The sequence below is a fragment of the Phyllopteryx taeniolatus genome, chromosome 18, assembly GCF_024500385.1.
Source record: "Phyllopteryx taeniolatus isolate TA_2022b chromosome 18, UOR_Ptae_1.2, whole genome shotgun sequence".
Classification (NCBI taxonomy): Eukaryota; Metazoa; Chordata; class Actinopteri; order Syngnathiformes; family Syngnathidae; genus Phyllopteryx; species Phyllopteryx taeniolatus.
This window is the reverse complement of record NC_084519.1, coordinates 8,313,792-8,327,872: the sequence shown is the minus strand read 5'-3', so window position 1 is coordinate 8,327,872 and position 14,081 is coordinate 8,313,792. Positions and strand designations below refer to the sequence as shown.

The 14,081-nt window shown below is 41.3% G+C and overlaps 1 protein-coding gene across 8 annotated transcripts in view; it reads right to left on the bottom strand.

The window, feature by feature from the left end:
- Window positions 1-14,081, bottom strand: part of hivep2a (HIVEP zinc finger 2a) — a 67,023-nt gene that overhangs the window by 43,617 nt on the left and 9,325 nt on the right. Inside the window, exon 1 of one of the 8 annotated variants that reach the window (XM_061754945.1) lies at window positions 1,667-2,005. The exons of 6 other annotated variants lie outside the window; for them this stretch is intronic. The gene's annotated coding sequence lies outside the window, so the exon portion shown is untranslated. Of the gene's footprint in view, window positions 1-1,439; window positions 1,464-1,666; window positions 2,006-14,081 lie in introns of those variants that run through there. One more of the 8 variants, XM_061754947.1, reaches the window with a different exon arrangement.

The following is a 14,081-nucleotide window of genomic DNA, read 5'->3' as shown; positions in this document are numbered from 1 at the left end:
TCCCCTCCATCCCTTCAAAATGAGACAGTTTGCCAGGCAACCAGAGGCTATGATATCTTGCCACTTCCTGTAAGTGTGTGTGTGTGTGTGTGTGTGTGTGGTGCTGGCAGGGATGGCAGCACAGACGGCGTGATGGCGTGATGGCTTTCTACCTGCAGAGAGAGAGAGATGGATGTCCAGCGTGTGGTTAAAGCTGGACGTCAAGGTGATGCGCCACCTGTCCTCTATGCGTGTGCATGTGCGTGAGTGTGTTAGAGGGTTGCACAACTTCGGATTTTTTTCAAGTCGACACTAATGTGATAAAGTCGAGTCAACGTCGACAAGTAGCTGATGATGTCGATATTTTTTCAGCATAGTATTCTCATTTTTTTTTCTTTAAATCACAGGAGGAGGGGATGCGTTGAAATAATCGATATGAGTGCTTGTTAAAGTGTGGTACGAGTACCACCGGTGGTACGTGGGTTCTCTCCAATGGTACACGAAAGTACCACTTTATTTTTCGTAAGATTGTTACATTTTATCTTGAAAAATGAAGATTTTAACTCATACCCAAACTTTTTTTTTGACATAAAAAGATATTTCGTGAAAAATATATGGGTGTTTTTTTCTTATAGTAACATTATGAATTATTACATTTTTTTCCCCCCAAAAAATTATAGTATTTTCTTGGGGTAGAAAAACTGCAAAATATATAATTTTTTCTCATGAGAGAATGTTTTTCTTTAAAAAAAAATTAGGTTATTGTTGAGTAGTAACGTTGACTAGTCTGTACAGTCCTTATGTGTGTACTGTGTGTTTGTAACATGAGGTTGTGGCTAAAATACAGCCCGAACACACACACACACACACACGCGCGCACACACGCGTACACGCAGACAAACAAAGATACATTCACCACGTATGCACACAACACAGTGACCGACGCACAAATATTATACGCACAAATTCACAGACACACATACAGGAAGTCGCATTGGAGCGCCAAGTGTGTTAAAGCATTTTTCCATTCACAAATTCTCAGACAGTGAAGTGTGCTAAGGCCTTGGCCCTGCAGTACACGCGTGTGTGCGAGAGCATGTGTGCGTGTGTGTGTGTGTGTGTGCGTGCGTGTGTGCGTGCGTGCGTGCGTGTGTGAGTGTGCTATAATGATGACTGCTGTGTCACCACGACAACAGCAAACACCCCCCCTCGCTTACTTACTAATACACACACACACACGCAAACTTCAAACGACACACATATATGCTGTATATATTGTCAATATGGAATAGTCATGAACCGACAGAGTAACCTACAAGAATTCCCTTCATTTTCCTTCATCACCACGGTAACAGACACAGCGACCTGTCATGTCACTTTCTGTCTCTCTCTCTCTCTCTTTCTCACACACACACACACACACACACACACAAACGCACACTTGCAGACAAAAGTTTCACCTCATGACAGCAAGCATTCATGCACCTTCGCTCTCTTTAGGTTGACATGTGCTTCACCAGGTCGTGTCTGCGTGCGTGCGCGTGTGTTGGGTGATGAGGGAGACTGTCACACGCTGTCAGTGATGGCTGGACATCCCCCGCTTACTTGCAACACACACACACACACACACACACACGCACACAAAGCTGTAGATAGATATAGAACAGTGTAGAACGAACAGACTAACCTGCAAGACTTCCCTCATTTTCCTCCATCGCCACGGCAACAGACACAGCGACCTGTCCTCTCACTTCCTGTCTTTTGTTCACGACACACACACGCGCCCGCACAGTTTCACTTCCTATCACGAAAGCAAGCATCCATTCATCCACTCTGCTGTCTGTCCATCCACCTTCTCTCTCTCTCTATGTTTACATGTGCTGTAGGCTGTGTGTGTGTAGGTGTGTGTGTGTGTGTGTGTAGGTGTGTGTGTGTGTGTGTGTAGGTGTGTGTGTGTGTATGTGTGTATGTGTGTATGTGTGTGAGTGGGAGCCCTAGAGAAACACTCCTCTTGCCACAGGAGTAAAGCCCAAGCATGACGCAGAGCCAGAAATAGACAGAAGGGGCCCCGAGCGGGGGGAGGCGCCCGGCCAACGCTGCCGGCACTTTTGCAGCGACAAATTGATACACACACACACACACACACACAAGCACACACACGCACACACACACACACACACACAGTACATCAAGTACAACAGGTTTGACTGATACATTCACATTCTAATGATTGTTTGTACTTTATTATTGTTTGTACACGGTGAACTAGTTGGTAAAGACGTCGAGAGGTCCTGTGTTTGAATCTTGCATGTTCTTCCCGGGCCAGTATAGACAAACAATGGACTGGTCGCCAGCCAATCACAGGGCGCAAAGGGTTAATTAAGTTAGTGTGATGCCCTCGCATGTGGGCAAGGAGAGTCCCTGTTTATTTAACAGGACAAACTGTAAAGCATGCAAATACTTATTTTAACATGCAAAACCTTTGTGGGGGTTAAATGGTAGCCTTATTTTAACCTTTAAAGTTTTCGGGGCTTTAAGGAAATCTTATTGTAATCTGTGCAATTTTGTACAATTTTTGTGGGATTTACAGTGGTCTTGTTTTAACCTGTGCAACATTTATGGGATTGTTTTAATTTGCACAATTTTTATGGGATTTATGGTAGTCTTTTAATCTGTGGAATTTGGGGGGAATTTACAGTAGTCTCATTTTAACCTGCACCATTTTTCTAAGATTTCCAGTAGGCCACAACTCACGCCCAGACGCTCACACATCCTGATGATATTGTTTAGGCCACGTCCCTGAAAGGCAAACATCCAACCCACAAATACTTCAGTATGTCCAGTAATTAAACTGTAATCTTATTTATTTACATTGTCTTTTGTTATGTATTATGTTTTTACACAATCTTGAACAATTTGTAAACAACTTTTCTTTATTTCATAAAAACAAAAAAAAGTGTTGTTTTTGGGCAGTCTGGAATGGATAAACTGCATTTCAATTCATTTCAGTGGGGAACATGTATTTATTCAACAGAGTTATCTGAGTTCCGCGTTTTGTGATATTTTCGTGTGGAAGTTTGGCGTGAGATTTTTGTCCAATATGTGCTTTGGCTCAATAAAACTTGGGAAACACGAGTGTTGGTGTCCCAAGACTTTTGTTCACCGCATGTATGTTGTTACATGTGGCATGCATGCGGTGCTTTTGCATGAAGGCTTGTGTGTGTGTATATGTGGGCATTGTCTGGGTGATACGTTTGTGTGGGAAGCACAAACACAAAAGCTGTCGCTTGTTTATTTGCTTTGGCGATGCCACCGAGAGAGAAAGAGAGAGAGAGAGAGAGAGATGGGGGGGAGAGGGAGAGGGAGAGAGAGAGAGAGAGAAGCCACAGGGGGAAACACTTGACTCTTATGCAACTCACATTCACACACACACACACACGCACACGCACGCAATCACACAGCTGTGCCCGATTCTAGCAATGTTAGGTGTTTGTGTCTTTTCAGTCATTTGGATGTGAAACTTCGCCCTGATCACTTTTTTTGCTGCCGTTCAAATGTTCAAAAAGACTTTGAGTGACATTTTTACTGTTTGAACTGTGTGTTACATTTAACTCACTGAATGGCAGCAGTTTTCAACGCAGAGCTTCCCATATTGCTATCCAACTGATGTGTCTTAGGTGGAGCAAATTCCAAGATTCTCCTTGGAACAAAGAGTTTGCCTTCATTTTTGAAGAAGTGGATATGCAATATATTTACAGAAATAACGTGTGGTAATATCAATTCTGTCAAAAACAAGCTTCTTCTTAAGTTTGAAGAAGCTTGGCTCCAAAATATTTTGTTAAAACTCAAACTGAAAACTGTTCAAGGTAAGCGCTACCCCCGAACAGTATGTATATGTATATATCATTTTCAATGACATGATATTGTACACTATATGATGATCTTTTAATAATACTATACAACATAACTGATTGATATGCTCTATTGGTCAGATGAGGATAACATTAAGTGGCTGTTTGATTTGGATGTTTTTGGAATGCCATATTTTATTTGCAAAGCTTAGACAAGAAGACGCAGACAGTTTCTGACATGACTTTTTGCTGCACTTTAGTCCTGGTGCTGGATTATTTGATTACTTGGTGTTTTATAAGCCCATGTTGGCTGGGTGTACAGTTGAATGCATGACAATAATCACATTTCATTCATGAGCTTTTTGTGAAAATAAATATATCAAGCAAAAAACATACTTAACGAATCTAGTAGCAGCAAACTGTTGGATTGCAGTTGATGGATATAGACGTTCATGGCAGTGAATGAGTGTCAGTGACACACACACACACACACACGCACACACAGAGATGTTGTGGTCAGCTCTAAAGGTTAACACAGTGTTGGCGTGGATCCCAATGTTCATTAACGAGTCAAACGTCGTAAAACAAAAGGTTGGTTTCAGCGCTAATTAGCGAGATCAGCAGCCAATCAAAGCAGCACTTTGAATGCGTGACGTGTTCCATCTCGGATAAAATGTATTCTATAACGTGATGATGTTCTAGTTTTTTTTGTTCAATGTTGTTGTAATGGTCTATGTTTTTGTATGTTCTTCTAAAGTCTTATGTTTTTGTGTATATTTTGTGGTCTAGGTTGTTATAATGTCTCATGGTGTTGCAACGTTCTGTTTTATGTTTTTTATTTTTATGATACCCAAGTCTTTGGTCTATGTTGTAATAATGTTCTCTGTTGATTTGATGTACTTTTTCTATTTTGTTATAGTGTTCTATGATTGTATAATGTTTTATGCTGTTATAAATTCCTGTTATAATGTCCTATGTTGTTGTAATGTTCTTTGTTTTTGTTCTATTTTGTTATAATGTACTATGCTGTGATAATGTCCTATGTTGAATGTACTATATTGTTATGTCCTATGCTGTGATAATATTCGATGAATTTTGGTCTATGGTGTTATAATCGGCTCTGCTGTTGTGATGTTTTATGTTCTATGTTGTTAAAATAAATGTCATGTGCTCTTTTTCGGACTATGTTGTCACAATGTTCTATATTTTATGTACTATTCTGTTATAATGCTCTATGTTTACTGGTCTATGTTGTTATAATATTCTTTGCTGTCATGTTGTTTTGATGTGCAATGTTTTACGGTGCTCGATGTTTTTCGTGTATGTTGTCCAAATGTTGTTTTTCGTCCTGTCATGGTGAAAGTCTCCGTCCGTGTATTATGTTCTGTGTGAGCTTTTGGCTTTCAGATTAGGGGATGTTGTCAATCATTGCCAACTGTGGGTCTCTTTTGTGATTAAAGTGCTGTTCAAATAAACTTGACTCGGCTCGGCTTGTTGAAGTAGAAGACGAGCTCGACAGTGTTGTGCGACTGCTTTGTCATGTGTGACGGATGGCTCTTCCCCTGCCGCTAGATCTGTGCTTGTGTGAGCGTGTACGTGTGTGTGTAACTCTACACTGGATTGTGGAGTCTCTGGGGGTCTCCCGGCGGGTGACACATAACATAACAGCGGCTCTTCCAAGTAATTTTAGCACTGCGGGGCAAGGCTGGGCCAGCTCACATGTGGAGACAGAAGATTTCATTTGGATTTGGAGCAAAACACTTTTGATGGTGGAATGAGCGACGTGAGTCAGTGTGAGTCAGCACGTGAAACAAGAAGCGTTTAAATACCTTTGACGATAATAAGACAAATTGCCCACAATCCTGAGGGCCAAAGCGAGCTCAAGTCCTGAGTCATCACAAAAAAAACAGACGCGTGCCAATGGGAAGCACAACTTTTTCAACTACTCGATTTGGGGAAAAAATGCAGCGGAAGTGCAAGGATGCTTCTGTGTCTGGAGGACATTTTAGCGTTTGACTTTTGAGGTGTCTGACTTTAGGGCCGTTTGACTTTTGGGTGGTTTGACTTTGGAACTGTTTGACCTTTGAGGTGTCTGACTTTTGAGCCATTTGACTTTGGAGGCATCTAACTTTTTGAGCATAGGGCTTTTGAAGCATTTGAGTTTTGGGTTCTTTGACTTTGGAATTATTATATTTTCTTTTAGGTCTAACTTTTAAGGCATGCAACTTTTGAGGCATGTGACTTTTGAAGTGTTTTACTACTGAGGCCTGTGACTTTTGAGGCATCGGATTTGTTATATGTTTGACTTTTTGAATTATCTGACTTTTGAGGTGTTTGACTTTTGGAGCATTTGACTTGAAGAATTTTCTTTTAGGGCATTTGACTTTGTAGGTGTTTGACTTTTTGGCTGTTGGACTTTTGAAGCATTTGACTTTTAAGGTGTTTGACTTTTGGGTTGTTTGACTTTCGAGGTGTTTGACTTTCAAGATGTCTGACTTTTGAGGCGTTTTAATTTTTAGGCATTTGACTTTAAGGGTGTTAGACCTTTGAGGTGGTTGACTTTTGCACTCTGACCTTTGGGTTGTTTGAATTTTAATTATTTGACTTTCGAGGTGCTTGACTTTTGGGGCATTTGACTTTTTGGGTTGTATGACAGCTGTTACTGCCAATAGTGATCCTGACCTTTCTCTGCATCATTTTGAGGAGTTTAGCACTTTGCTTTATCTGGCAGAACCTTTGTACACAGAGCCCATTACAGAATTTCCACAGGAAAAAGAACATTCATGCGAATGAGACATCCAACAAAGACTTCCTTGTATTTCCCATTCCAACTTCAAACTTTTCAGCACATTCAGGACATCTTGAGAACTTTTTCACATTCGGCAAATTTGCAAATTTGTTATTATTCCAAATTTTCCGTGACAACATTATCAATTGAATGCCGTGTCCAATTCAACTTCAAGTCTTACATTCTACATTTCAACAATACACAAATTGCATTGTATAGTTATTATTCTTATTATTATGATTATAACTTTGAGGAAACCCTACCATCGACCCAGCCAGCGCTCGGTTAGCTCATTAGAGCGCTCGTTTATCTCGTTAGGCTGCGATTGATCCGCCGGCTGATTGGTGAGCAGGCGTGCCAGCGTGACGGTGATCAATATCAACGATACAGGCGGAGTTGGAGTGTTACATTAGCTTGTTAGTGTAAACTCAATCTCACTCCAAGGTCAGCCTCTCTGTTGCTAGCTGGGCTAGCACGGTTAGCTGCCACTGGAAGCTGACAGTGTAAAAGGTAGAAGGGCAGTGTCGGGACTACAAGTCAACATTATACATCTTGCGTTTGGATAGTCTGTTGGCATGGCTGCTTTAGAGCGCCACGTTGTGGCTGCGAGTGCCTGCGCGTCACGAGGGCTTTACGCTAGCGTGGCTACTTTGGAGCGCCTCATTGTCGCTGCTTTGTTTGTTATTTTGTATTTGGGGAACATTTACTGTACATGCGTTGAACCCAGGAAAATATAAGGACTGTGTTGTTTGTAGGTTGGTGAGGGCAATAACACTGACCATGAATGCCAACTTTTACACTTTTGCAGGAGGAATTTATTTTCCATTTTGCCGTTTGGCTTAAAGCAGGATAAAAATAAAACACTCCCGTCATTTGTTATAATAGCACACACTGCTGATTGCAAAACCACCTCTTGCACAACTTTTTTTTTCTTTTTTGTCAACAGGTCAGAATTATTTTACTACTTTCCAAATGAATTGTTGAGTGGAAATAAACTTTGTTGTTGTTGTTTTCCCGCACTGACGTGTTGAATTGATTGCGTTTATTTAGCCAGTAATCAAGCTGACTGCGGCTTTTTGAGGTCAAATAAAAGTGTGGTGATTTGATGAGTCACTGTGCACTTATAAGAGAGAGAGATGTTAAACAAAACAAACTTGTTTAACATCACCATTTGGAAGCTTGCAGAAAAAAGGGTGGAAGCTCAGTGAACGCGACACAGGAACGTTAAAGATGAGACATTAGGTAAATGTAACTTTATTGGCTTGTATGCAAATATTTGTGTCCCAATGAAGTGCTGCCTCTACGGGGGAAAATTTAATCCATGCTTTCTTTGTGGCGGTTTGGGCGCGTGTATTGCAATTTGCAGATTTAGGGCTCAACCTGTAGGTCCCCCCCATAGCTCTGCCCCAGGTCGTGATTGTAAGAAAAACTGTACAAAAAACTGTAGACACACACACACACAAAACGACCCACTCACCCACTCACTCACTCATTTGCGCACGCACACCCCTTTTCCGCTCAGCTTCCCGGTGATGCAACATCTGCGGGAGGCTCAAGTGCACCAAAATCCCGCCCCGCTCTCGCTACGTTATCACTGCCGCACTCTATCAAATATGCATCCAATTATATAAGAGCCCCTGTTACGCAACAACGCAGCGTGTCCCCGTCGCCACCCCGACGACGACGACGACTTACACTACATGCGCCGCAAGACGGACAAACGGAACAGTGCAAAAACATCCTCAATACCACACACAACAAAAAGTGCAGGATGAGGAGAAGTTGCAGGAAGAGGTGGAAAGGGTGGAGGACAAAAATTGGAGTATAGTGGTGCCTTGAGACAGGAGTACAATTTGACTATGCTCATAACTCAAAACAATCGGACCGCAAATCATCTTGCCCCAATGAAATGAATGGAAATGCCCTCTTTTTAATAAGTAGCACTCTGGAATATTTTTTAGAAAATCTCACTAACTCACTCCTTTCAAATTGTGTGTGAAAGTTCATGTCAACATCTGTGAAGGCGTCAACCTTTCGTCTTTTCTCACACTCCTTCGTCACTTGACAACACACACACAGACACACGCGCACACACCGGAATAAAAGCCCTTGCCTTGGCTGCCGTCAGCACCACAAACCAAACAGGAAACCTTGAGGCGGTCCAGACTGAGGATGAAGATAAACGTCCAAAGTGTTCTGTTTGTTTATTATGCTGCTTGCACCTCACACACGACCACCACACCACCATGTCTCCGAAAGACCATACAGTAGGAACTCATGCAATAATTAAGCACTGCATCTAGCACGACCCCCCCATGGAGACATGGTCCAAAAAAATGCAACTCTGTGTCCATCTACTGCGCCACAATGTCATAATGTCACCTGGTGTAGACCTCCACCAAGGTCAAACACTGCAAATCATGTCCATCTGACTCGATTCATTAGATAACTTTTACCACTTCAGTCCTGTAGGTGGCGGTCATGCACACACAGCGAGCTTTTTTTCCACCAGTGACTAGAGGTGCAACAATTAATCAATTAATCGACAACAAATGGATTATCAAATTAATTGACAACTATTTTGATAATCGATTAATCGTTAACTTTATAAATTGTCCAAATCCTCGATATTTCAGCCTCTCACCAGTAAATATTCTCAGATTTCTTTAGTCCTCCATGAAAGCAGACTGAATATCTTTGTGTGGACTCAAAATAAAACATTTTCAAAGATCTTTGAAAATACTTTGGAAAACAATGATTGAAACCATTTTTAGCTAATTTTATGATGGATTCTATGGACCAAACCATGAACTGAATCGTAATCAATTTATTTTTGTGCATTTTCTGCACTGTCAATTTGAAATAATGTTGGATGGAAATTTTTAAATATGTTTTTTTTAATCTAATGGATCTGAGAAAAAAGATCGACAGATTAAATCGATTATTAAAATAATCGCGAGTTGTAGCCCTAAAAACCTTACTTACAATAATCATATGTTTGTTTTCTATGATTTTGATGTTCTTTTTGTTTAAAAAAAAATCTTTTTTTTTTTTTTTTTTTTTTACAAAAAGCTTGTGTAAGACTGGTTCTATTGTTTGGTTCCGGGTCTAAAAATAAATGAATTGTTTAATTGTTCAAAAGCTTACCTGTACAAATGTTTTTCCCCACTCATGATGATAATCTTTGTAAATTCTCATTAAAAAAAATTTAAAAAATCTTCCCGCCCGCATTTAATCCAATGTAGAATTAATTAATGTCGAATAGCTTAAAGCTTATCTCACAAATTTTGATATGTACATTTCCAACACTGATAATTGATGATTTAATCATTTAGAATTGAATTTGATGAATTAAGTCAAAGCAATCGAGACAAAAAGGGAGTGCACTACTTGACTTTGACCTGCAGAGGCGCTGTTGATTACGACCCAATGGGATTTGGGAGTACAACCATGCACACGACATTATTATGATGTGGCACCTTGACTTACGAGCACCTCAATTTACGAGTTTTTTTGTTACAAGCGGTCGCTTGGTTGATTTTTGCGATTTTGTGTTGCGATAGATCACCACTTGAGCGACGTGGGAAAAAAAGAGCAATCTGGGTACGGTAATACCCTGTCATGTGGGCAAGGACAGCCAAACACACAAATACAAAATGAAAACACTCACAAGAAGCTGCTGCATGCCACAACTCACGCCGGACACCCACACTGAAGTAACCAGCCAACCCAACGTCATCACCTGACATCATTCACTAGGGCACGCTCCTTAAAGGCACCCACCCAACACAAATACGACAGTACGTACAGTATTTACACTTTATAAAAAAACAGTTTGTTTATATTCTCTTTTATTCCATTTTATGATGTTTTTATAAAATAAAGTGGTATTTTTCTTTATATTAAAATTATGGTGGGGCTGGAACAAATTGATAGCATTTCAATTCAATGGGGAACTGATTTGACATACACGACCACTCAAAAGTGGGACAGTCAAAATGTGTCCAAACGTTTGACGTGTACGCGTAAATTGAGTTGAGTAATTGATCAAGGACCTGTATAGTGGAATGCCTATCCCTTTATAACTTTAAATCGGGAATTTTCTGGAATATGTTGTCTTAAAATTCCTGAGAGAAAACATGGAGAAAGCACAGAACATTCCGCAACCTTTCAGCCTGTCAGCACCTTCATCTCCCGTGAAGAACTCCTCCTTGAGATCTTTTCATTTCAATGTAAATATTGAGTAAAAAGCCCATAAAGAGCATTTCTTTAACGTCAAACGTCAAAATTGAGTAAGGAACATCACCAAACGTACTTTTGATTCTTTTTAAGAGGACTTATGAGATGATATTTGCATAGATATTTTAGGATCTTTACACGCTCCTTTGGGATTAGATTAGATGTAGGACACACACAGGTAGGATGACAACAAAGTGTGAATAAATTAATTTGTGCTGTCAGTGACTTGAGAGGAAAGACATTGAGAGACCTCACGCTGTCAACCAGCAGTAGAAAGAAGGATTCTCATGACTTTTTTTTGTTTTGGGATAAAAGAGGACACAAGGAGGCGGAGGAGGAGGAAAGACACGAGGGAAGGAAAGATTGAGAATGAGAAGGAACAATAGAAGAGGACAAGAAGAGATCAAGAGGACAAAAAAGGGTGAGGTTTTGCTACTATCTTTCCATTTTCTATAGCGTTTGTCCTCATTAGGTTGGTAGGTGAGCTGGAGTCTATCCCCGCTGACAGCCGTACGACAGGCGGGGGCAGCTAGCCAGTAGTGCTAGCTTCTTAGCGCTAATACCCTAGCGTCGAGCTTATTTTGTTTCTTTTTTTCATTTTTAGCTTATCTTGTCTCAATGCCACACGTGGAGTTAGCGAGGATGGCTAATCCGAACGGCTATAGGAACCAGGCCCAAGCTGGGGTTTTTTTTTGGGGGGGGGGGGGGTTTTGCCTCCAAAAAATATGTCAGCTGCGTGAGATTAAGATTAGTGAGCTGACATGGAGCCCAAGAGGAAATGGCAGAATGTAGTAGGAGAAACGCTGATGTTCAAAAGACGCTGGAGGACATTTTAGAGTACAGTAAAGCGTAGCCCGTTTGCGAATCACCATTTGTCCTATTAGTCCTGAATTTACCTGTAGAAACTAACTAACAACTATTGGCTGAAAAACTTTGTTACCAACATCCTGATAATAAACCACTGTAATCACTAACAAACACGAGTAGATGACATCAATAAATCGCTTTGGATTTGAGATCAGGACAGCTTTTGAGTAGAAGATAAAGATTAGGCGGTGAATCGCACCTTGTCGCGTCGATTATGAGGGAGAGAAATGCCAACATGTCGGAAGTCAGACGAGTTTCGGCACCTCTCTCAAGCAGAATATATATATGTATGTATGTTAAGGGGGACCGGAAAGGGTTTTATCGCAACTGGATATAGCCGTTACCATGGCGGCAACAACACCTATTGACAGGAGGAAGAGGTGCTTTTTGATTGCTGCAATGTTTTGTGTTTAAAAAAAAAAGAACAAAAATAAGAAGTGTGGTGTCGTCCCTGGGTGCTGTGGAGAGGACGGTTTGGGCTGTTCATTCTTTAAGGAGGGCTTGAGGTCATGTTCACATACTTTTAATACCGCTAGTTAGCAGGCAGCATAACATTATACAGCTAGCTAGTGCTAGCACTAATGTTTACACATAACCATGCTGGCATTCTATCGATTCATGCTATAAAGTTTCAGTGAGCATTGGTTTGTGCAATAATTGTTGATAATGGCAACTGAGGGAACCGAGGCGCTGTTGCAAGACACAATCCTATTGGTCAGCATCAAGGTGCTATGTCAGAGGGTTGTCGTTCATATGTCCCACTACTCGGAAGATATCAGGGGGAGAAAATAAATAAATCAATCAAACATGCTCGGCTTTTCATTTTTCCGTCATAGGGCCAAATCGTTGGTCATTTAATAGAGTGAAATTCGGAGGATTTGGACAATTTTAAGTTAAACAATGGCTCTAAATGACAAATTGATGATCAAAATAGTTATGATTTATTTGATAATCGATTAGGTGTTGCACGTCTAATGCTTATATTGTCATAGAACACTATTTTGAGGATCTTGAAAGAGGAGTCAAAATGCTCTAAAACGGCTAGCAATATGGGGAACTTTGTTTGGAAAACGACTGGCAGTCCATTTATTAATATAACAAGAAATAAATGTTTTTTTTTTTAAGGAGGGTCAATTATTGGCACATGCTTAGTCCCTAACCACCACCAATAGCAAGGGTTGATAGAATCTTTGTGTTGGTGCACCTGCTGGAGCCTGGCTGCCTTTGAGTATGTTGACTTCCTGTGTGAGGACAGGAAATGATGTCACCCAAATGACAGCTTTGCCCTCCTAAGTGCCTCCAATTGACGACTCCAAATAACAGCCTTCGTTCCCACTCCCCCTCGTCCTCCTCCTCCTCCTCTTCCTCTCGTCAAGGCCTACACGACGCCAACTTTCTGCTCTCCTTTCTCTCTCTCCCTCTTCTTCCACCGTCTGGCCCTCACTCGTCTCAGGCGAGAAGCCAGCAAATTGCACAGTGGCCATGGTGGAGGCCCGCCACCTGTTCCCCACCGGCGGGGAGATGATGATGATGAGGAGGAGGAGGAGGGGGTCCTGGAGGTGAGAAGGCAAACCCTGGCTAAAATCCCTCAATGAAGCTTGTCCCTTCGTTTGTAGAATAAATCTTGACAAGTTGTTCCAGTCATAGATACAAACAATGGGAAGACTCGACACGCCCCCCCCCCCCCCCCTTTGAGCTGCGTCAATGGCGGTGCTATGCTAGTAGGGGAAAAGTGTCAGGGCATTCCATGTGTGTGGATGGCACGAAAATCAAAATAATAAGGATACCTGCACACTGTGCTGCATACGGTTCCACACAATGCTATACAATCACAAGGGACTGGGAATCATCTTTCACAGGTAAGAAATCTTTTTGACTTTTTTTTCAAATGTTCTGTATTAATAGCACATACCTTGACGTTGACAAAAAAGTGAACCCCATGAAAATCGGTTGAGAAATTAGCAAGTTATGATCTATTTTCAAATTATGTGCTTTGACTTTGACGGGAACATTGCCCCCACCAACATGGCCGCCACGTAAACACATCGCTTTTCTGAGCTGCTACAGGGCATTGGTGCAGCTATTGGTCTCTATTCATATCTGAGGTTCCAGCATTTTCACACTTTCCATACAGTCAGACATTTGTACAAAGCACATACAGTTCTTTTACACACACACACGCACACACACACACACACACAAACGCGTGGCCATGCATTAAACATGCACTGACAGTATAAATATGAAGTCGCACACTGAAGCACTTGTGCCCTTTCATATTTTACACTTTCTCACTCTCAGTGTTACACACTCAAATGCGCACGCACACACGTACACGTTTCATGGTACTGCAAGGC